The sequence below is a fragment of the Salmo salar genome, chromosome 11, assembly GCF_965601325.2.
Source record: "Salmo salar chromosome 11, fSalSal1, whole genome shotgun sequence".
In the NCBI taxonomy this organism is placed as follows: Eukaryota; Metazoa; Chordata; class Actinopteri; order Salmoniformes; family Salmonidae; genus Salmo; species Salmo salar.
Genome location: NC_138301.1, coordinates 77,062,535 through 77,087,173, shown reverse-complemented (window position 1 = coordinate 77,087,173; position 24,639 = coordinate 77,062,535). Strand labels below are relative to the sequence as shown.

Here is a 24,639-nt window from a genome sequence, read left to right as displayed (position 1 = left end):
AGAAAGGCCTGCTCGCTGAAGTGTTTTAGGGAGCGTTTGACAGTGATGAGGGGTGGTCGTTTGACCGCGGACCCATTACGGACGCAGGCAATGAGGCAGTGATTGCTGAGATCCTGGTTGAAGACAGCAGAGGTGTTTTTAGACGGCAAGTTGGTCAGGATGATATCTAAGAGGGTGCCCATGGTTACAGATTTAGGGTAGTACCTGGTAGGTTCCTTGATAATTTGTGTGAGATTGAGGGCATCTAGTTTAGATTGTAGGACGGCTGGGGTGTTAAGCATATCAATTATATAGTAATTGTAATAATTTGCGTATGGTTTGCATATGTGCCATATTACAAACAATGTGCCACATGGAACAACTATCTTTATTTGCCAAACCTTTGAAAGACAGTATGGTAAGAGCTTGTATGGCAAAAAAAATATGTATTGTGAAGGATTATTCCTGCATGACTATTCCACATCACATGACAGAATGCTTATCTTACTCATATTTGAGTTAAGATCAACTGAGAAAATAATATTGGCTGAAAATGAATATGACAACACCTTCCTCTAACAGTCAAGTGGAACTCTTTTTCACCACAACACGATTTCAGATGGAACACCTGTACTGTTTGATATCGCTCACAACAAACGAATTCCCTTAAACTCTTGCAACAGACAGGTTTGCATCAACTTTATAATGTTTTAATGGAAACGTTTTATTCTTAGAATCCTCTTATCCTGACTAATCATAGTCAGGATTTGTTTCCCTGTACTACCATCCTTAAAAAGGGCTGCCTCCTGGAGTTAGTACCAACACGCCCGCAACCCTACACCACTCTCTCCCTCACACACACACACTGCCCCCTGCCCAGCACCCCCCAACCCTTTCCCTAAATCTCCTGTAGCAGGAGGGAGGCAGTCCAGACACGTCACTAATTGCCTTGTTAAAGTCGGCACACAGAATCCAAGCCAAGGACCCTAATTAGACAATTAAAATAAAGGAATGGGACTTCATGGCGGGACGTGGCCGGCTTGAGGAATGTTTTAATGAGGAGATAGAGCTGAGAATAGCGTTGGAGTAATTTGTTGACGCAGGCCGTGCCTCCATCCATCCACGCACGCACACATACACCACCCCAAGGGCTTCATCAACCGGCCATGTAATCCAGAGATGCTTCAGGGGCCTCCTGAGTGGTGCAGCGGTCTAAGGCACTGCATCGCAGTGCTTGAGACATCACTACAGACCCGGGTTCGATCCCGGGCTGTGTCGCAGCCGGCTGCGACTGGGAGACCCATGAGGCGGCGCACAGTTGTCCCAGCGTCATCCGGGTTAGTGGAGGGTTTGGCAGGCCGGCACACCAATTGGATATAACAAAAAAATGGGTAAGAAGTACAAAATTCAATAAAAAAATAAAAAAACATAGAGCTTGTTGTTAGCTACATCTTTGCACAGCGTGTGTATAGTTATCCCATACAGTGATGATCTTGTTTGCTCCAAGGCGTTTTTAATTGGTCAATTACACCAACACTTTGCCTATGTAACCCAATATTCAGACTAAGTAAGATATTGTCACATTCACAGGATAGGTGCAGTGACGTGTTGTTTTACAGGGTCAGCCATAGTAGTACAGCACCCCTGGAGTAAATTAGTGTTAAGTGCCTTGCTCAATGGCACATCTGCAGATTTTTTTACTTTGACATTCAACCACTACGCTACCTGCTGCCTCTATGAAGTGTGCCAGTCTAAGTTCTGTCTGGATGAGGTAACCCACTAATGGACTGAATTGAATTGATCTGAAAGCTCTTTAAGGTTCACCTCTACAGAAGTACGTACAAAGAATCAATCAATTGCAGATAAAGGAAAACTGAGAACTCGCTTCATCTGTTTATGTTGTATCAGAGGTGTTAATCACTTTATAACAACACACCCCACAAGCTGTTCCTTCATGCATACATTTTCCTTGGATTAGATCAAAAACTACACCTGTCCTTAAAACACAACATAAACATTCACAATGCGGGTTTACTTTATCTGCAACTGATTGAATTGATGTCCATACTCTACAGTTTCCATGTCTCTCTCTCTAAACTCTCTTGAAGGGCAGTTTTCCCTGCATTCTCTACAGTGCTTTGTGGTTACGACTGCTTGAGACATCTGTTCCACTGAACTTTCTAAAAGTAGAGAGAGAGAGCAAGAGGAGAGAGATAACATGTTATCCAACAGTGTTGGCCAACAGTGTCTCCCTCCCTCCTTCATTTGCAGACTATCTTTGTCTTTATCTGGCTAGACTCCATTTGGTTAGCAGTACTCTAACCCCAGACAGGATCGATGTCTGGCCACCAAGCACTTCAGAGAGAGACAGCTCCAGAAGCGGAGTCTGGCTGAAGAAGCCAAATGTCACAAAGAGCCTATTCACTAAATTGAGAGTGCTCCCCAGTGCCCTCATCATTGAAGTTCTGACTTTTTGTCCTCTAAATTGTGAGACAATACAGTCTTGTCTTTTTCCTCAATGTCAGCTTCTGGTATCTGTTAAGCAATGGGACAGCCCACTGAAATTATATGATTTCCCCCGATCTTTTCTTACCCTTGGAAGAAGAATTTGTTGTTAATGCCTGAACTTAACCCTAACCTTACAAATTTGGAGTTAATGCCTAAACTTAACCTTAAACACTTTGAAATTTGACCTTTGGGAAACATGGATGAACCTCTAATTCTGACGTGAGACTGTGAAAGCTGGTAGAAAATTGTAGCTGGTCACTTTACTCAAAACATTGGATTTTGGTGACAGCTAAAACCATGATTTGGTCAAACAGTAGCATCCGGATTCCTGTGTTTGCCCTGCCCCTGTTTTTGCTTGTGCGCTCCGACAAGCCCAGATGGAGAGAAGGGGAAGAAGAAAAAAATGTATTCTTATTGCACAACATTTAAAAATACAATAATGCGAAAAAACACTAGGCTATTGTGGTTTAGGTTTCGAGTTTCACCTTCCTCAGTGATTATGCATTCCTCAGTGAGTATGCATTCACTACTGTAAGTCGCTCTGGATAAGAGCGTCTGCTAAATGACAAATGTAAAATGTAAAATTAGCCCCAAGTGAGTTAGCCTGTGTGATATTTGTACACAACAACATGTAAGCAAATTAATCTCTATTGAACAAAATAAATCTGTAATTCGTATTTTAACAGTAAAATCATAGCAACAATAATCTAATTGTCAACCCAAAATGGTTTAGGTGTTGCACATCAAAATACCGTTATCATGCATTCCTGCTTGGACACACTGTAGATGATATTACTTATTTCTTGAATCATACCATATCAATAGCACTGTGATTGACTTTACACTCTTAGGAAAAAAAGGTGCTATTGTATCTAGAACCTAAAAGGGTTCTTCATCTGTCCCCATAGGGGAACCCTTTTGGGTTCCATGTTAATTAATTTGTTTACCTTTATTTAACTAGGCAAGTCAGTTAAAAATGAATTCTTATTTTCAATGACGATCTAGGAACAGTGGGTTAACTGCCTTGTTCAGGGGCAGAACAACATATTTTTACCTTGTCAGCTCAGGGATTCGATCTTGCAACCTTTCGATTACTAGTCTAACGCTCTAACCCCTAGGCTACCTGCCACCCCATGTATCAATCAATCAATCAATCAATCAATCAAATATATTTATAAAACTCTTCTTACATCAGCTGATGTCACAAAGTGCTGTACAGAAACCCAGCCTAAAACCCCAAACAGCAAGCAATGGAGGTGTAGAAGCACAGTGGCTAGGAAAAACTCCCTAGAAAGGCCAGAACCTAGGAAGAAACCTAGAGAGGAACCAGGCTATGAGGGGTGGCCAGTCCTCTTCTGGCTGTGCCGGGTGGAGATTATAACAGAACATGGCCAAGATGTTCAAATGTTCATAGATGACCAGCAGGGTCAAATAATAATAATCATAATGGCTGTTGAGGGTGCAACAGGTCAGCACCTCAGGAGTAAATTTCAGTTGGCTTCTCGGTGCCGATCATTCAGAGTATCTCTACCGCTCCTGCTCTCTGAAAACAGCAGGTCTGGGACAGGTAGCACATCCGGTGAACAGGTCAGGGTTCCATAGCTGTAGGCAGAACAGTTGAAACTGGAGCAGTAGCATGGCAAGGTGGACTGGGAACAGCAAGGAGTCATCGGCCCAGGAGGTCCTGAGGCATGGTCCTAGGGCTCAGGTCCTCTGAGAGAGAAAGAAAGAGAGAAAGAGAGAAAAAGAGAGAAAGAATTGGAGAAAGCATACTTACATTCACGCAGGACACCGAATAAGACAGGAGAAATACTCCAGATATAACAGACTGACCCTAGCCCCCCGACACGTAAACTACTGCAGCATAAAAACTGGAGGCCGAGACAGGAGGGGTCGGGAGACACTGTGGCCCCGTCTGACGATACCCCCAGACAGGGCCAAACAGGCAGGATATAACCCCACCCACTTTGCCAAAGCACAGCCCCCACACCACTAGAGGGATATCTTCAACCACCAACTTACCATCCTGAGACAAGGACGAGTATAGCCCACAAAGATCTCTGCCACGGCACAACCCAAGGGGGGGTGCCAACCCGGACAGGAAGATCACGTCAGTGACTCAACCCACTCAAGTGACGCACCCCTCCTAGGGACGGCATGGAAGAGCACCAGTGACTCAGCCCCTGTAATAGGGTTTGAGGCAGAGAATCCCAGTGGAGAGAGGGGATCCGTTCAGGCAGAAACAGCAAGGGCGGTTCGTTGCTCCAGTGCCTTTCCGTTCACCTTCACACTCCTGGGCCAGACTACACTCAATCATAGGACCTACTGAAGAGATGAGTCTTCAATAAAGACTTAAACGTCGAGACAGAGTCTGCGTCTCTCACATGGATAGACAGACCATTCCATAAAAATGGAGCTCTACAGGAGAAAGCCCTGCCTCCAGCTGTTTGCTTAGAAATTCTAGGGACAGTAAGGAGGCCTGCATCTTGTGACCGTATCGTACGTGTAGGTATGTACGGCAGGACCAAATTAGAAAGATAGGTAGGAGCAAGCCCATGTAATGCTTTGTAAGTTAGCATTAAAACCTTGAAATCAGCCCTTGCCTTAACAGGAAGCCAGTGTAGAAAGGCTAGCACTGGAGTAATATGATAAAAAATTTTGCTTCTAGTCAAGATTCTAGCAGCCGTTTTTAGCACTAACTGAAGTTTATTTAGTGCTTTATCCGGGTAGCCAAAAAGTAGAGCATTGCAATAGTCTAACCTAGAAGTAACAAAGGCATGGATTACTTTTTCTGCATAATCTTTGGACAGAAAGTTTCTGATTTTTGCAATGTTACGTAGATGGTAAAAAGCTGTCCTTGAAACAGTCTTGATATGTTTGTCAAAAGAGAGATCAGGGTCCAGAGTAACGCCGAGGTCCTTCACAGTTTTATTTGAGACTACTGTACAACCATCAAGATTAATTGTCAGATTCAACAGAAGATCTCTTTGTTTCTTGGGAGCTAGAACAAGCATCTCTGCTTTGTCTGAGTTTAAATGTAGAATATTTGCCGCCATCCACTTCCTTATGTCTGAAACACAGGCTTCCAGGGAGGTACATTTTGGGGCTTCACCATGTTTCATCGAAATGTACAGCTGTGTGTCATCCTCATAGCAGTGAAAGTCAACATTATGTTTCCGAATGGCATCACCAAGAGGTAAAATATATAGTGAAAACAATACTGGTCCTAAAACAGAGCCTTGAGGAACACCGAAATTTACAGTTGATTTGTCAGAGGACAAACCATTCACAGAGACAAAGTGATATCTTTCCGACAGATAAGATCTAAACCAGGCCAGAACTTGTCCGTGTAGACCAATTTGGGTTTCCAATCTCTCCAAAAGAATATGGTGATCGATGGTATCAAAAGGAGCACTGAGGTCTAGGAGCACGAGGATAGATGCAGAGCCTCATTATGACCCCATTAAAAGGTAATTTACCACCTTCACAAGTGCAGTCTCAGTGCTATGATGGGGTGTAAAACCAGAGTGAAGCGTTTTGAATACATTGTTTGACTTCAGGAAGGCAGTGAGTTGCTGCGCAACAGCATGTTTTTGTTGTTGAGAGGAATGGGAGATTCGATATAGGCAGATAGTTTTTTTATATTTTCTGGGTCAAGGTCTGGGTTTTTCAAGAAAGGCTTTATTACTGCCATTTTTGTAGAATCCTTTCCACTGAAGAACCCATTTTTGTAAGGGTGTGTAACATTATTACTAAATTTTTCCATTGCATGGGTTGGTGCCACAAACTTAAATTGTTAATGGCTGATTCAAAAGCTCAAAGCATGAATTAGTTGATTATTTGAATCAGCTGTGTAGTGCTAGGGAAAAAAGCAGAATGTGCACCCCCAGTGCCGAGTTTGGGAAACCCTGGCATAAGGCCATGTAGAACAGGGGTCTCCAACCCTGTTTCTGGAGAGCTACCCTCCTGTAGGTTTACACCCCAGTTGTAACTAAGCTGCGTCTGCTTATCAACCAGCTAATTATTAGAATCAGGTGTGCTAGATTAGGGTTGGAATAAAAACCTACAGGACGATGGCTCTCCGGGAACAGGGTTGAAGAGCCCTGATGTAGAACCACCATAAAAGAAATATTACATTTTTTTATTTTACCTTTATTTAACTAGGCAAGTCAGTTAACCTGTTGGGTCTAGGGGGCAGCATTTGCACGTCTGGATAAAAAAAATGTACCCGATTTAATCTGGTTACTAATCCTACCCAGTAACTAGAATATGCATATACTTATTATATATGGATAGAAAACACTCTAAAGTTTCCAAAACTGTTTGAATGGTGTCTGTGAGTATAACAGAACTCATTTGGCAGGCAAAACCCTGAGACATTTTCTGACAGGAAGTGGATACCTGATGTGTTGTATTGACTTTAAACCTATCCCATTGAAAAACACAGGGGTTTAGGAATATTTTGGCACTTCCTATTGCTTCCACTAGATGTCACCAGCCTTTACAAAGTGTTTTGAGTCTTCTGGAGGGAGATCTGACCGAACAAGAGCCATGGAACGGTGATGTCCCATTAGACACCTGGCGCGCTACTTCATGTTGGGTACCCTCGTTCCAATACGTTATAAAAGGCTATGCATTCGTCCACCTTGAATATTATTCATGTTCTGGTTAAAAAAGGCCCTAATGATTTATGCTATACAACGTTTGACATGTTTGAACGAACGGAAATATATTTTTTCCCCTCGTTCATGACGAGAAGTCCGGCTGGCTTACATCATGTGCTAACGAGACGGAGATTTTTGGACATAAATGATGAGCTTTTTTGAACAAAACTACATTCGTTATGGACCTGTGATACCTGGAAGTGACATCTGATGAAGAGAATCAAAGGTAATGGATTATTTACATAGTATTTTCGATTTTAGATCTCCCCAACATGACGTCTAGTCTGTATCGCAACGCGTATTTTTCTGGGCACAGTGCTCAGATTATTGCAAAGTGTGATTTCCCAGTAAGGTTATTTTTAAATCTGGCAAGTTGATTGCGTTCAAAAGATGTAAATCTATAATTCTTTAAATGACAATATAATATTTTACCAATGTTTTCTAATTTTAATTATTTAATTTGTGACGCTGACTTGACTGCCGGTTATTGGAGGGAAACGATTTCCTCAACATCAATGCCATAGTAAAACGCTGTTTTTGTATATAAATATGAACTTGATAGAACTAAAAATGCATGCATTGTCTAACATAATGTCCTAGGAGTGTCATCTGATGGAGATTGTAAAAGGTTAGTGTATCATTTTAGCTGGTTTTATGGTTTTGGTGACCCTGTCTTTGACTTGACAAAACATTACACACAACTCTTGTAAATGTACTGTCCTAACATACTCTAAATTTATGCTTTCGCCGTAAAACCTTTTTGAAATCGTAAAACGTGGTTAGATTAAGGAGATGTTTATCTTTCAAATGGTGTAACATAGTTGTATTTTTGAAAAATTTGAATTTTGACATTTATTTGGATTCAAATTTGCCGCTCTTGAAATGCACCTGCTGTTGATGGAGTGCACCACAGGTGGCACGCTAGCGTCCCACCTAGCCCCAAGAGGTTTTAAGAACAGATTCTTATTTATAATGACGGCCTAGGAACAGTGGGTTAACTGCCTTGTTCAGGGGCAGAACGACATATTTTTACCTTGTCAGCTCGGGGATTGAATCTTGCAACCTTTCGGTTACAAGTCCAACGCGCTAACCACGAGGCTACCCTGCCGTCCCCTATCAAATGCTGGTTCTACATCAGGGCTCTATAAAAAATATTTTATAAATATTTTATCATTATTAGATGATGCTTACCCAGATACACTTGTCTAAATTGATGGGTCATGTGAAGGAAATGCTATTACCACCCCCCCAGCCACATCTAAATAAGTGGATGGGTCACTATTGTATGTACACATGTTCATGAAATACAATAGATGGCCGTAATCACCCCTAGACACACCTGGCTAATTTGATCGGTCATGTTTCATGCTAGCTAGCTAAACAAGGAACCGGCATAATCCCAATTTATACTACTACCAATTGTCATAGCTGTGGTATGAACCTGCAGGTAGCCAAAGCAAATGTTCAATGTTAGTTAGCTAACAATAGGCAATAACTACCAATGCAAATGGTTTTCTGATTTGAATAATATTACTACACAGATCATGCATATAACGTTAGCTAGCGAGCCAGCAAGCTATCGTTTGCTAGCTAACTAACAGTACGCTTTAACTTGCAATAAAAAACGACTTCCTGACAAAATTAGAAATGTATATCTGAAAATGTAGCTAGACTCTAATCCGTATACATGGATGAATTCTTCACAGCACACTGAAACCATTTAACTCTGTTTTGTTTGTAGCTACATCTTGTTTGGCCAGCACTGTGTCAAGTCACTCCGTTTCACAATGACTGTGGTGTGTGCAGAAAGGACAGTTGAAGTCGGAAGTTTACATATACTTAGGTTGGAGTCATTAAAACTCGTTTTTTCAACCACTCCACAAATTTCTTGCTAACTAAAGTTTAGGCAAGTCGGTTAGGACATCTACTTTGTGCATGACACAAGTAATTTTTCCAACAATTGTTTACAGACAGATTATTTCACTTATAATTCACTGTATCACAATTTCAGTGGGTCAGAAGTTTACATACACTAAGTTGACTGTGCCTTTAAACAGCTTGGAAAATTCCATAAAATTATGTCATGGCTTTAGAAGCTTCTGATAGGCTAATTCACATAATTTTAGTCAATTGGAGGTGTACCTGTGGATGTATTTCAAGGCCTATCTTCAAACTCAGTGCCTCTTTGCTTGACATCATGGGAAAATCAAAAGAAATCAGCCAAGATCTCAGAAAACATTGTAGACCTCCACAAGTCTGGTTCAACCTTGGGAGCAATTTCCAAATGCCTGAAGGTACCACATTCATCTGTACAAACAATAGTACGCAAGTATAAACATGATGGGACCACGCATCCGTCATACCGCTCAGGAAGGAGACGCATTCTGTCTCCTAGAGATGAACGTACTTTGGTGCGAAAAATGAAAATCAATCCCAGAACAACAGCAAAGGACCTTGTGAAGATGCTGGAGGAAACAGGTACAAAAGTATCTATATCCACAGTAAAACAAGTCCTATATCGACATAACCTGAAAGGCTGCTCAGCAAGGAAGAAGCCACTGCTCCAAAACCGCCATAAAAAAGCCAGACTACAGTTTGCAACTGCACATGGGGAGAAAGATCGTACTTTTTGGAGAAATGTCCTCTGGTCTGATGAAACAAAAATAGAACTGTTTGGCCATAATGACCATTGTTATGTTTGGAGGAAAAAGGGGGAGGCTGGCAAACCGGAGAACACCATCCCAACCGTGAAGCACGGGGGTGGCAGCATCATGTTGTGGGCGTGCTTTGCTGCAGGAGGGACTGGTGCACTTCACAAAATAGATGGCATCATGAGGTAGGAAAATTATGTGGCTATATTGAAGTGTCATGACATTGGCCTGTGGGTAAGGTTTATGACCCCCCCCCATAAATACCTTTCTCGTTTCCCCTCTCTTACTGACCCTACTGAAGGACTGCTGTCCTGTTAAATATAGAGAGTCTGGGAACATCAAACAAATGGGGAAAGGAACCATATTTTGCTAATAAAACCAGTTGGAAATATGCTTGATAACGTAATGAGTATGGATGTCAGTTCGTTGTTATCTGGGACATTATGATTGATGACAGGACGACATAATCTGTACCTGAGAAAGTATACACCCTCTAGTTATCAGAGTCACATGGAATTGTTATGCAATTGAAATGTTTGATATTGGAATTGTTTGTTAGGAGATTAAATGTAATTTTAGCTTCCAAATGAGAGAATTGGGTTTTCATAAGGAAAGTGCCCTGCTTGATCAGTGGCCCACCCCTGTGAAGAGACAGGGGTTATAAACGATGAAACACATCCCTCCCCCTCTCCACTATATAAGCCTTTGACGAAAAGATAACCATGTTGTTCCAGCACGTGAGGTCTGCAGCCTCTATGTTAGAAGGACACACATGTCAAGGACAGGAAAGGACGGACGACGGATCCAGTCTAACAGAAGGACGAAGATACCACCACGTATCCAATTTACCACCAGAGACATTCTTCCGAGTAACAGGAAGATCTGTTGGCCAACCCGGCCAGCATCTACGACCAATCTACCGAAGCGCAGCTCAGAGTAAATATTTATTGCATTTTCCTTTTCCAAATGGGCGGTAATTTAGAATGCATAAGATAATGTATTTACGATAGCATAGCTGCTGTTTCTTTGTTCCTAAATCTTCCTGCTCTTTCATTCAAGCCCAACCCCCTTTCCTTTGTGTAACCAGCCATCATGTATGACATCATTTGTATTCGGTGTATTTGTAATTCTGTGTGATTAGTTTAGGTATTTAGTAAATAAATAATTAAACCCAATTTTGTATTGCTGATTCAACTTGTTAGCCAGGGTTCGCGAAGATAACCAAGAATTTACAACTTTCATTATGAGACTGAAAATAAGACAAGGGTTAATATTGACTGCTATCGATGTAAAATATTACAAAGTATTTTAAGAGTTTATTCGGAAGATAACGGCTCTATAAACGTTCTTCCGTGGTGCCCCGACTTTCTAGTTAATTACATTTACATGATTAGCTTAATCAGGTAATATTAATTACAGAGAAATCATTTTATAGGTTAGCATGTCATATCACTTAATCCGGCATAGCCAAAGACACGACAGAAGCAACATCTCAAGACATCAGTCAAGAAGTTAAAGCTTGGTCGCAAATGAGTCTTCCAAATGGACAATGACCCCAAGCATACTTCCAAAGTCGTGGCAAAACGGCTTAAGGACAAGGAAGTCAAAATATTGGAGGGGCCATCACAAAGCCCTGACCTCAATCCTATAGAAAATCTGTGGGCAGAACTGAAAAAGCATGTGCAAGCAAGGAGGCCTACAAACCTGACTCAGTTACACCAGCTCTGTCAGGAGGAATGGGCCAAAATTCACCCAATTTATTGTGGGAAGCTTGTGGAAGGCTACCCGAAACGTTTGACCCAAGTTAAACAATTTAAAGGCAATACTACCAAATGCTAATTGAGTGTATGTAAACTTCTGACCCACTGGGAATGTGATGAAAGAAATAAAAGCTGAAATAAATCATTCTCTCTACAATTATTCTGACATTTCACATTCTTGAAATGAAGTGGTGATCCTAACTGACCTAAGACAGGGAATTTTTTACTAGCATTAAATGTCAGGAATTGTGAAAAAACTGAGTTTAAATGTAGTTGGAGTATGTAAAGTATGTAAACTTCCGACTTCAACTGTAGCTCATCCCTTTTTCCAACTGATCTGTCGATAGCACCTGCTAAATTCAGAGCATCAATGTTGTTGAGTTCTCGATGGCTAACGTTATATCTTTCAAAAACGGCCCGGTAGAACGGAAGGTCAACACATACTGAACAGCTCACGTTATAGACAGAAGCTGCTACATGGCAGACCAATCCAAACTCATCTCACGACATGTCCAGCCCATCCATTATCTCAGCCAATAATGGCTAGCGGGAAGGTTCCTATCTTGTTCCATGGCTAAACCAACTAGGCTGGTAATTTAACCATTTTATTTGTATTTATTGATGGAATACAACTTTGTTGTTAATGCACATGAAAGTTCATATCTTTCAGAAGGCATTTATGCCCCCTCAAAAAATGCAATTTGATAAAAAACAAATGTTTACATTCAAATGCCGCTCCTGTGAAGTGGTGTTGTGTGACATACGTCTAGTTTCCCGAAACGAGTCACATATTCACCAACACACAATCAGAGAGTGACTTAGTTTCTAAAAATAGAATTGTCAATATTGCTGAGTTTTTTCCAGACAAGGTTGGAATAGGTCTACAGTAGCCCCAAAAGCACTCTGTAGGGTAGCACCATGGTGTAGCCGGAGGACAGCTAGTTTCTTTCCTCCTCTACATTGGCTTCAATACAAAACCTAGGAGGCTCATGGTTCTCAACCCCTTCCAAAGATTTACACAGTAATTATGATAACTTCTGGAGGACATCCTCATGCAGCATGAAATTACATGTTGTCCACCCAATCAAAGGATCAGAGAATGAATCTAGTACTGAAAGCATAAGCTACAGCTAGCTAGTACTACAGTGCATGAAATATGGTGAGTAGTTGATTCAAAGAGAGAGAAATAACATAGTTTGAACAGTTTTAACAAATTAATTTCTTAAAAAATGAATGAGAAGCAGGAGAGTTTTTTTCCCCTTTCACATACTTAGCTAGCAAATACAGCTAGCTAGCTATTTTAGCCTACTCAATGGCTGGCTATGACTATCCAACACAACACTGGAACTCTCTCAAGTCAAGGTAAGCTTTTGGTTTTACAAATGTATTGCTAAACCTTTTACTGAACTGCTTACTAACTGTACACTGTAACGTTACTGCATGATTGTTGCAGGTTTACTAACACATTAGTTCTATTAGCTATGTTGACTATGACGTTACATTAGCTAATATGGTGACAACGATGTAGGCTGTGTGTAGCAGTTATGATATGGTTTGGCTTGGAAAGTGGTTTTTGCCTGGTCACATACAGCTGCTGTGTTGTGCATTGAAGTCCACAAGCAAAGGGAAAAGGTGAAAAGAGGAGAGCCCATGGAAGGGTGAAGGAATACACCGTGGCTGCTATGAAAGTGAACTGGGTTTACATGTGATCTGGTGTGTATTCATTCTGCCGATTCTGTTGAAAAATGTTTCATAAACGTAAGCAAACGGAACAAAAGGGGGATAAATATACCTGAATTTGTCCAATAGAAACTCTCATTTGCAACTGTTGGACTAATGTTGGACGAATGAATTTGGCCCGCCTATGTTTTTTTTAATGTTCATCGTTAGACATAAAAGACTGTAAAAACACCAGGAAATCAGCTACAATTGATTTTAATTTTGGAAATCTGGAAACCCATGTATTCCCACTCATAATAGAGAGACGTGATCATATACAAATATAAGCAAGGTTCGAAATTATTATGTTTTTTATATCTGCGGTCAATTTGCAGTCTACAAATGATTTGTAATTATGTGTGTGTTCATAAATTCACTCTGGAGTGGGTATATTCAGAGCGCGCTCAGATTGCCCGTTTTTAAAATCAGAGCGTTTTACTCCTGGAGTGTTCAAAGCGCACACTGGACGCTCTGGCCAAGGAGTAGGGTTGATCCGAGTCTTCTGACCTCACAACGGCAGTCAAGCACCCAAGCTAACTGGCTAAAGTTGGCTAGCTACTTCCAGACACAAATGACAGAACACCTCACTAGGCTGTTTTCATGTTATCTAGCGTGTTGGTGACTGTAACTGTGCTGCAGTCAGCAATTGAATTGTGTTTTTTTGCCGACGTTTACTGACACCAGTCATATTCAATGGGTGTTGCACATTCGTAAATTAATCAATTATTCTGCACTCTGACACATTTAGACGAGAGTGCTCTCATAACGGAGTAGATAGCCAGAGTAAATTCATCTTCTGGCCCCCCGACTATCCGCTCAAGAAAAAAATAGCCTGCGGCAGAATCTAACTGAGGATCCCTGGACTAGGTAGTAGCAACCTCGTGATGGGTGCAGAGAACATTTGAGTATAATGGAGTAGCCTAAACCGATCAATGTTACAGTGAACTGGGTAAATGGAATATAAATGACAGTCATACAATAAGCTGTAATAGAAATAAGGCCATGCTTATTAACAAAAATATATCATCCTCACTCATGGGCACTGAGTAGCACTGCATCTCAGTGCTAGAGGAGTCACTGCCGACCCTGGTTCGATTCCAGGCTGTATCACAACTGGCCGTGATTGGGAGTCCCATAGGGCGGCACACAATTGGCCCAGCGTCGTCCGGGTTTGGCCGTCATTGCTAATAAGAATTTGCTCTTAACTGACTTGCCTGGTTCAATAAAGGTAATAAAATCTTAAACGGAACCGACCGCCACTGTTGTCATGCCATGTTCAACAGAAATAGGCACACAATCAAATATTGCCTTTGACTCGCAATTTTGTTTTGTCTGGTTGTATTTTTGCCAGCGGGAGCCTCATTCTAAAAGTCCAAACAGTCATTTTGACTGATGATCTTCCCCCATGTTTCCCAGCAGCATGAATGGTTGCTACAGACAACAGGAAGAGATTCTCAAAACAATTGGTAACTAGAGGTCTGGATCAGGGAATACCTGAAATTACCTTTCAACTTTGCACCCCCGCTCCGTAGACGTGGTGCGTGAAAGACGCCAGCGTTGTTTTTGATCCGTGAGAAGCAAACCATACCAGAGATTTAGGCGAGTGATGGATAGAGTTATTACAAGAGAGAAAGAGGGGGAAGGAAAGAGTCAGTTAGGCTAGAAGCCACCCGATCAGCTCAGTCCTCTATCCATCTGCCTAATTTTCGCTCCGTTTTTGTCCATCTCTCAAAGTTTTGAGAACAGTACAACTTTCTATTTTGCTGTGCTTTCACAATCCTTGTCTAACGACTTTGTAGACGCCCACTAAAATCTGCAGCAGCATCAATGTTCAAGTACAAACGCTCAACTACAGCAACTGAATGAACACCAGCATCAGTGAACATGACATGTGAACACGATTAGACAGTGGCAGAGTGAGTTTGTTGTCCCCGTTAATGTGCAAGTGATGCCTACGCCCTTTGAACGGGACAACATCAAATTTGGTGCTGATAGATTGGCTTTATTGACAGTGTGACCAATCCATTTTCCAGGATAGCAGAGAGGGAAGGACAAGTCATATGGGTGGGAGAGCGTGTTTTTTGGTGGAATAGAAGGACAGTGGGCCCTCTCAAATGAGACGTATGGAGAGGGAACAAAATATATCTTAATCTGTGAAGATGTGGCTCTGATTACAATACAGCAGAAATGAAACCATAACACTGCATTGACACCCAGCTCAATCTCAATTTGTCCAGGGCTGAACACACAGTCAGACAGACACACACACGGTTGACCCTCATGGCCATCTTATTACAGACAGCTGACAGTGTCCAAATGTAGTATATACTCTACGGCTAACTGACTTTACCTCAAGAGGACACACACACACACACAACACACGTCCTCAGAGGCCACACACAAGTCAGGCCGCCACGGCCCTCTCATGCAGCTCACTGCACACATAATCCCCAGATTTCCTGCAACAATCCAGTACCAGCCACATACTATAGTATTCACTGTAGTGTTTTTGCAGACTTTACTGTAGTGTTGTGGACCTGACCGTAGTCTACTGTAGTATTTACAGTTTACTGTAGTTTAAATACTGTAGTATTTTTGTTGTTGTTGTAAATACTATAGATATTTCTGTAGTGTTTTTTGTGGACATTAATGTAAATGTTAATGTTTTTGTTTTATTATCTTTGACATATAAGTGGGGGCTTTCTCCTTGAGGAAACCTACTGGACAAATACTAAAACAGCAAATGTCCATACCTGTAGGTAGACAGGACTGGGGTCTGAACGGATAGTTTAGAGATTCTGCTCTTTTCTATAACCTGTAGGGAAGACAACATATGGTCTACACTTGGCATGTTCGTTTCTCACCGATGGGTGGCACAACGAGTCAGAGTGGAAGGACATACTGCTTAACCCAGACCAGACCCTAATCCCCCAGACACAGAAAAGAAAAAGGCAGTGTAAGAAAGGCCGACATGCAGGTAACCTGACGAAACTACGTCGGTGAGTAAATAGACCGCCTCTACCCTATGTTCTATTGGAGGATGTACAATCACTGGAAAACAAACTGGATGAGTTCCGTTCGAAACTATCCTATCAACTAGACCTGAAGAACTGTAATATCCTATGTTTCACAGAGTTGTGGCTGAACAAGGACATCAAATCAAATCGTATTAGTCGCATGCGCCAAATACAACAGGTGTAGACCTTACAGTGAAATTCTTACTTACGAGCCCCTAACCAACAGTGCAGTTTCAAAAAATACAGAGAAGAATAAGAGATAAAAGTAACAAGTAATTAAAGAGCAGCAGTAAAAAAGAACAATATATACAGGGGGGTGCCGGTACAGAGTCAGTGTGTGTGGGCACCGGTTAGTTGAGGTAGTGTGTACATGTAGGAAGAGTTAATTAAAGTGACTTTGCATAGATGACAACAGAGAGTGGCAGTGGTGTGGAGAGGGGAGGGGGGCAATGCAAATAGTCTGGGTAGCCATTTGACTAGATGTTCAGGAGTCTTATGGCTTGGGGGTAGAAGCTGTTTAGAAGCCTCTTGGACCTAGACTTGGCGCTCCGGTACCGCTTGCCATGCGGTAGCAGAGAGAACAGTCTATGACTAGGGTGGCTGGAGTCTTTGACAATTTTCAGGGCCTTCCTATGTCACCGCCTGGTATAGAGGTCCTGGATGGCAGGAATCTTGGCCCCAGTGATGTACTGGGCCGTTCGCACTACCCTCTGTAGTGCCTTGCAGTCGGAGGCCGAGCAGTTGCCATACCAGGCAGTGATGCAACCAGTCAGGATGCTCTCGATGGTGCAGCTGTGGATCCTTTTGAGGATCTGAGGACCCGTGCCAAATCTTTTCAGTCTCCTGAGGGGGAATAGGTTTTGTCGTGCCCTCTTCATGACTGTCATAGTGTGCTTGGACCATGTTAGTTTGTTGGTGATGTGGACACCAAGGAACTTGAAGCTCTCAACCTGCTCCACTGCAGCCCTGTCGATGAGAATGGGGGCGTGCTTGGTCCTCTTTTTCCTGTAGTCCACAATCATCTCCTTTGCCTTGATCATGTTGAGGGAGAGGTTGTTGTCCTGGCACCACACGGCCAGGTTTTTGACCTCCTCCCTATAGGCTGTCTTGTTGTTGTCGGTGATCAGGCCTACCACTGTCGTTTCATCTGCAAATTTAATGATGGTGTTGGACTTGTGTCTGGCCGTGCAGTCATGAGTGAACAGGGAGTACAGGAGGGGCTGAGCACGCACCCCTGTGGGGCCCCTGTGTTGAGGATCAGCGTGGCGGATGTGTTGTTACCTACCCTTACCACCTGGGGGAGGTGTTTAGTCCCAGGGTCCTTAGCTTATTGATGAGCATTGAGGGCACTATGGTGTTGAATGCTGAGCTGTAGTCAATGAATAGAATTCTCACATAGGTGTTCCTTTTGTCCAGGTGGGAAAGGGCAGTGCAATAAAGACTGCCTCATCTGTGGATCTGTTAGGGCAGTATGCAAATTGGAGTGGGTCTAGGGTTTCTGGGATGATGGTGTTGATGTGAGCCTTGACCAGCCTTTCAAAGCACTTCATGGCTACAGACGTGAATGCTACGGGTCGATAGTCATTTAGGCAGGTTACCTTAGTGTTCTTGGGCACTGGCACTATGGTGGTCTGCTTGAAACATGTTGGTATTACAGACTCGGACAGGGAGAGGTTGAAAATGTCAGTGAAGACACTTGCTAGTTGGTCAGCGCATGCTCGCAGTATACGTCCTGGTAATCCGTCTGGCTCTGCGTCCTTGTGAATGTTGACCTGTCTTACTCACATTGGCTGCGGAGAGCGTGATCACACAGTTGTCCGGTACAGCTGGTGCTCTCATGCATGTTTCAGTGTTATTTGCCTCGAAGCTCGTCTGGTAGGCTCGTGTCACTGGGCAGCTCTTGGCTGTGCTTCACTTTGTGGTCCGTAATGGTTTGCAGGCCCTGCCACATCCGACAAGTGTCAGAGCCGGTGTAATACGACGCGATCTTCGTCTTGTATTGACGCTTTGCCTGTTTGATGGTTTGTCGGAGGGCATAGCAGGATTTCGTATAAGCTTCCGGGTTAGAGTCCTGCTCCTTGAAAGCGGCAGCTCTAGCCTTTAGCTCAGTGCGGATGCTGCCTGTAATCCATGGGTTCTGGTATGTACGTACAGTCACTGTGAGGATGACGTCATCGATGCACTTGTTGATGAAGCCAATGACAGATGTGGTGTACTCCTCAATGCCATTGGAGGAATCCCGGAACATATTCCAGTCTGTGCTACCAAAACAGTCCTGTAGCTTAGCATCTGCTTCATCTGATCACTTTTTTATTGATCTAGTCACTGGTGCATCCTGCTTTAATTTTAGCTTGTAAGCAGGAATCAGGAGGATGGCATTATGGTCAGATTTGCCAAATGGAGGTCGAGAGAGAGCTTTGTATGCGTCTCTGTGTGTGGAGTATAGGTCGTCCAGAGTTCTTTTCCCTCTGGTTGCACATTTAACATGCTGATAGAAATGTTGTTAAACTGATTTAAGTTTCCCTGCATTACAGTCCCCGGCTACTAGGAGCGCTGCCTCTGGGTGATTGTGGATAATATACAGTGCACTCTGAAAGAATTCAGACCCCTTCCCATTTTCCACATTTTGTTATGTTACAGCCTTGTTCTAAAATTGAGTAAATACTTTTTTTTCTCATCAATCTACACACAATACCCCATAATGACAAAGCGAAAACAGGTTTTTAGAAATGTTTGAAAATGTATTAAAATAAATACCTTATTTACACTATTCAGACCCTTTGCTATGAGACTCGAAATTGAGCTCAGGTGCATCCTGTTTCCATTAATCATCCTTGAGCTGTTTCTACAACTTAATTGGAGTCCACCTGTGGTAAATTCAATTGATTGGACATGATTTGGAAAGGCACACAGCTGTCTATATAACGTCCCACAGTTGACAGTGCATGTCAGAGCAAAAACCAAGCCATGAGGTCAAAGGAATGGTCCGTAGAGCTCCGGGACAGGATTGTGTCGAGGCACAGATCTGGGGAAGGATACCAAAACATTTCTGCAGCATTAAAGGTCTCCAAAAACACTGTGGCCTCCATCATTCTTAAATGGAAGAAGTTTGTAACCACCAAGACTCTTCCTAGAGCTAGCCGTCCAGCCAAACTGAGCAATCGAGGGAGAAGGGCCTTGGTGGGGAGGTGACCAAGAACCCGTTGGTCACTCTGACAGAGATCCAGAGTTTCTCTATGGAGATGGGAGAACCTTCCAGAAGGACAGCCATCTCTGCAGCACTCTAACAATCAGGCATTTATGGTAGAGGGGCCAGACGGAAGCCACTCCTCAGTAAAAGGCACATGACACCCCGCTTGGAGTTTGCCAAAAGGGACCTAAAGGACTCTCAGACCATGAGAAACAATAATCTCTGGTCTGACGAAACCAAGATGGAACTATTTGGCCTGAATGCCAAGCGTCACGTCTGGAGACAACCAAGCCAACCTGGTCAATACCATCCCTACGGTGAAGCATGGTGGTGACAGCATCATGCTGTGGGGATGTTATCAGTGGCAGGGACTGGGAGACTAGTCAGGATCGAGGGAAAGATGAACGGAGCAAAGTACAGAGAGATCCTTGAGGAAAACCTGCTCCAGAGCGCTCAGGACCTCAGACTGGGGCGAAGGTTCACCTTCCAACAGGACAACGACCCTAAGCACACAGCCAAGACAACGGACTTTAACCCGATCGAACATCTCTGAAGAGACCTGAAAATAGCTGTGCAGCAACACTCCGCATCCAACCTGACATAGCTTAAAACTTCTTTGGGGTAGGGGCAGTATTTTCATGTCTGGATGAAAGGCGTGCCCAAATTAAACTGCCTGCTACTCAGGCTCAGAAGGTAGGATATGCATATTATTAGTCGATTTGGATAGAAAACACTCTGAAGTTTCTATAACTGTTTGAATGATGTCTGTGAGTATAACAGAACTCATATGGCAGGCAAAACCCTGAGATAAATCCAACCAGGAAGTTGAAAATCTGAGGCTTGTAGTTTTTTCAATTGATTCCCTATTCAAACAACAGTGACTTAGGGGTAATTTTGCAGTTCCTAAGGCTTCCACTAGATGTCAGCAGTCTTTAGAACATTGTTACAGGCTTCTACTGTGACCTGGAAGGGAATGACAGTCATTTCAACCAGGTGTCTGGCTGAGTGCCATAAGATCATTCATGCGTGTGGTCGTCAGCGAGAGGTGCTTTCTTTTTTCTTTCTGAAGACAAAGGATTTGTCCGGTTGGAATATTATCGAAGATGTATGATAAAAAAAATCCTAAAGATTGATGCTATGCATCGTTTGACATGTTTCTACAAACTGTAGTATAACTTTTTGGACTTTTCGTCTCAACAAAATGCGCGAGCATGGCGCATTTGGATAACTCGACTGAACGCGCGAACAACAATGAGGTATTTGGACATAAATATGGAGTTTATCGAACAAAACTAACATTTCTTGTGGAAGTGGGAGTCCTGGGAGTGCATTCCGACAAAGATCAGCAAAGGTAAGTGAAGATTTATAATACTATTTCTGACTTTTTTTGACTCCAGAACTTGGCGGGTAACTGTATAGCTTGCTTTGATGGCTGAGCTCTGTACTCAGAATATTGAAAAATGTGCTTTCGCCGTAAAGCTATTTTGAAATCTGACACAGCGGTTGCATTAAGGAGTAGTGTATCTATAATTCTTTCAATAACTATTGTAAAGTTTATCAACGTTTATGATGAGTATTTTTGTAAATTGATGTGCTCATTCACCGGAAGATTTGGAGGCAATACATTTTCTGAACATCACGCGCCAATGTAAAATGGGGTTTTTGGATATAAATATGAACTTTATTGAACAAAACATACATGCATTGTGTAACATTGAGTCCTGGGAGTGTCATCTGATGAAGATTGTCAAAGGTTAGTGATTCATTTTAGCTGTATTTCTGGTTTTTGTGATGCCTCTCCTTGCTTGGAAAATGGCTGTGTGGTTTTTCTTGTTTAGGCGCTGTCCTAACATAATCTAATGTTATGCTTTTGCCGTAAAGCCTTTTTGAAATTGGACAATGTGGTTGGATTAACGAGCGTCGTATCTTTAAAATGGTGTATAATACTTGTGTGAGAAATTTTAATTATGAGATTTTTGTTGTTTTGAATTTGTCCCTCTGCTATTTCACTGGCTGTTGAATAGTGTGTCCCGCAGGTGGGATCGCTGCCAAAGGTGCCTCAACAAAGTACTGAGTAAAAGGTTTGAATACTTATGTAAATGTGATATTTAAGTTTTACATTTTTATAAATTTGCACACAAAATTAAACGCATTTTGCTTTTCATTATGGGGTATAGTGTGTAGATTGATGAGGGGGGGAAAACAATGTAATCCATTTCAGAATTAGGCTGTAATGCAATAAAATGTGGGAAAAGTGAACGCGTCTGAATACTTTCCGAATGTACTGTATTATTATATAGTAAACTGTAGTAATTTTTCATGTGGGTATGCTCTCTCTTTTTCTCTCTCCCGCACTTCTCTCTTTCTCTCTCTCTCTCTCGGTCTGTCCCTTGCCCCTCCCCAAGCCTGTATGTTTAGGGTCACATCTGTCTCTGTCTCTCACTCCCCCTCACACACACTCCCTCTGTCTCTGTCTTTCTCCATATGCCTCTGTCTTTCTCTTTCTTCTTTCCTACCCCCCCACACACACACCTGGCCACGTCCCAAGTAGGAAGGAGAGAGGGGGAAAAGAAAACTCCAAGAAACCTTCCTCGGGGGACTTCTAAAGCGTCCCTGAAGGATTTACGACACATGTTCTCAGCTTTATGCCATTTGCCCTGCACTCAATAACGCAGGTGTAAAGCTGATGTGAGATGTGTTGAAACATGGCCCTCTGTCTGTTGCACTGGGCAAAAATCCCTCCCCTGGCTTGATGGTATTATTTCCCACAACATTTGTTGTCGGTTAGAGAGATAAAGTGCATTCCAAATGGCACCCTATCCCCTATATAGTGGACTACTTTTGACCAGGGCCCATAGGGCTCTGGTCAAAAGTAATACATTATGTAGAGAATAGGTTGCCATTTGGAACGCAGCCATGATTTTATTCCTCTATCCTCATATTTGTCCAGTTTTTTTCTTCCAGAGAGAATTCCCTCCGTTCTAACATTTCCCAACGTTTCCTTGTGTTCCAGCAACGTTTCCAAAACATTTCCGGGATGTTCCAGGGGATGTTGGGTTTGACTGTAAAGTGACTCCTTGTCTTTGTTCTATGGCTGCTTGGAATTCAAACCAACATTCTTTAGCAATGTTTTCACAGTGCACATAAACGTCATTCGTCTCTCTATTCCCCAGGGTTGGGGGACCATGAAATGTATGCACTCACTACTGTAAGTTGCTCTGGATAAGAGCCTCTGCTAAATGACCAAAATGTAAATTACATCCCTAATCTCTGTCTGTCTCCCAGTTGGGCCAACATAACCATGGTATCTCAATAACATTACAATCACAGTGATGTCATGAGAAGAGTCAGTCCAAAGTAAGTGATGTGACTTTCAAAATAGTCCTTTGCAACATCTTGACCAATATCTCCTTCACATAAAGTAGCCCTGAGCAATGTGAGGTTTCAGTGACTAACAATGCTGAGGTGTTATCAAGTTATCATCTGGCCCACGGTGAACTTGTGTGTGTGCATGCGTGCTTGTTTGCATGTGTGTCAGAAAAGTATGTTTTTAAAAAAAATACTTGGTATAGTTTGCTCAGCGCAACTAATGGAGTCGCCCAAAAAGTACACACCCTGCCCACCTACCCGCCATGCGCTAAGGAGGGTAAATCAAGCGCACCTAAAACATTTTTGGCACAGGTAGGCACGTGTGCATGTATGTGACAGCCCTAGTGGTGTTTATGTAGTGTGCATACAGTATGTGTGTGCTTATGTGTGCATACTAGTGAGCATGTGTTTTTTTGGGTGGGTATGGTCCCAGTGGATGAGGGAGTATAGATAGAAGGTGCCCTAACTGCACAGATACAGGATCAGATTATTTTTCACCAGCCAATATGGCTAAAGTTAGGACTGGGGGTTTGGGTAATCTGTTCCTAGATCTATGGTTACTGGCAGATCGAGGGCTCTCACATTGAAATGCAGTGTTGGAGCTGCTGGGAGGTTTCAATAAAGCTCTTTAATTGCATAGGTGAGTCTCCACTTACAGCGTTGGAGCTAATTGGCTATAAATGAGTCCATCTGGTTTCATTTGCAGATCGGAGGCAGCAAGGGAGTGTATGTGCGTGTGTGAGGTGGAGGGTAGGTTGGTGATGGCTGAGTTTAACCTGAACCATTATTTTTCTCTGCACACATGCCTCCATAGTGTGTGTGGGTCTGTGCATGTGTGAAAACATAATCTACTCTGTTAACATGAGTGACCTCACTGGGTGGCAACCAACTGGCTTGTCAGATACCCAGAGAGAAACAGACAAGAGAAGCAGAGAGAGGCTAAAGGACAAAGCGAATGACTTAGGCAGGGATAGAGGCAGACAGAGGAAAAGAGTCGATAGAGACATTGGGAGAGTGAGAAGCAGAGAAAGAGGAAGAAGAGCAGATGTAGACAGAGAAAAAGACTGAGATAGAGAGTGAAAAAGACAAACACAGACATTTGGAAACAGAGGGAGAAGCGTGGGTATAGGGCTGATGATAGACCTGTCATTGAAAACAGAGCGGCCCTCTCAATGCAAAGCCCCACTGCCTCGGTGAGTTGAGGAGAGAGCAGAACGGCACGCTCTACCAAACCCACAGAGGGATTCTCCAGGAGACTACTGTGTGTGTGTGTGTGTGTGTGTGTGTGTGTGTGTGTGTGTGTGTGTGTGTGTGTGTGTGTGTGTGTGGGGGGGGATGAATGGTCTCTGGAGCTGACTAGAGAGACGAGGGCTTTGTGACCTGGCAAGAAAAAGAGAGAGCAAAGAGCATGCGGGGGGGATGACGAAAGACACAGCGAAAAGGCCTTGTGTATGCAGTGAAAAATGATGTCCCAAAGAGAGGAGGGTAGGAGGTGTGATCGTGTGATCGTGCTTGCACATGCACATGAGAAGTGTGCCCACTACGCTTTCTGGTCAGTCTGTGTATCTACATGTGTCCTTGCCCGCACACGGCTGGGTGGATGGGATCAGGCTGGTCTCATAATCGAGACGTAACATAGTAAATTAAAATGTGGGACACTCAAATTAGTATGACATGTTACGTTTGGTATGGTTACATAAACCCCCCCCCAGAAAGTAAAATTTTTGCCATCTTGGTTGATGCAAATCGTACAATCTGGCCAGGTTGATATCAAGATTTGGT

At 42.8% G+C, this 24,639-nt stretch overlaps 1 long non-coding RNA gene and 1 other non-coding gene across 2 annotated transcripts; both read right to left on the bottom strand.

The window, feature by feature from the left end:
* Positions 1–349: 349 nt before the first annotated feature.
* LOC145859167 (uncharacterized) lies at positions 350–15,200 on the bottom strand. The gene is made up of 2 exons (XR_014379425.1): positions 14,786–15,200; positions 350–4,200 (listed from the first exon to the last, which is right to left on the bottom strand). It is a non-coding gene; the product is annotated as an uncharacterized LOC145859167 (long non-coding RNA).
* Positions 15,201–15,975: 775 nt separating this feature from the next.
* LOC123725301 (U7 small nuclear RNA) lies at positions 15,976–16,029 on the bottom strand. Its single transcript, XR_006757799.1, has one exon. It is a non-coding gene; the product is annotated as a U7 small nuclear RNA (small nuclear RNA).
* Between the last annotated feature and the right edge of the window lie 8,610 nt (positions 16,030–24,639).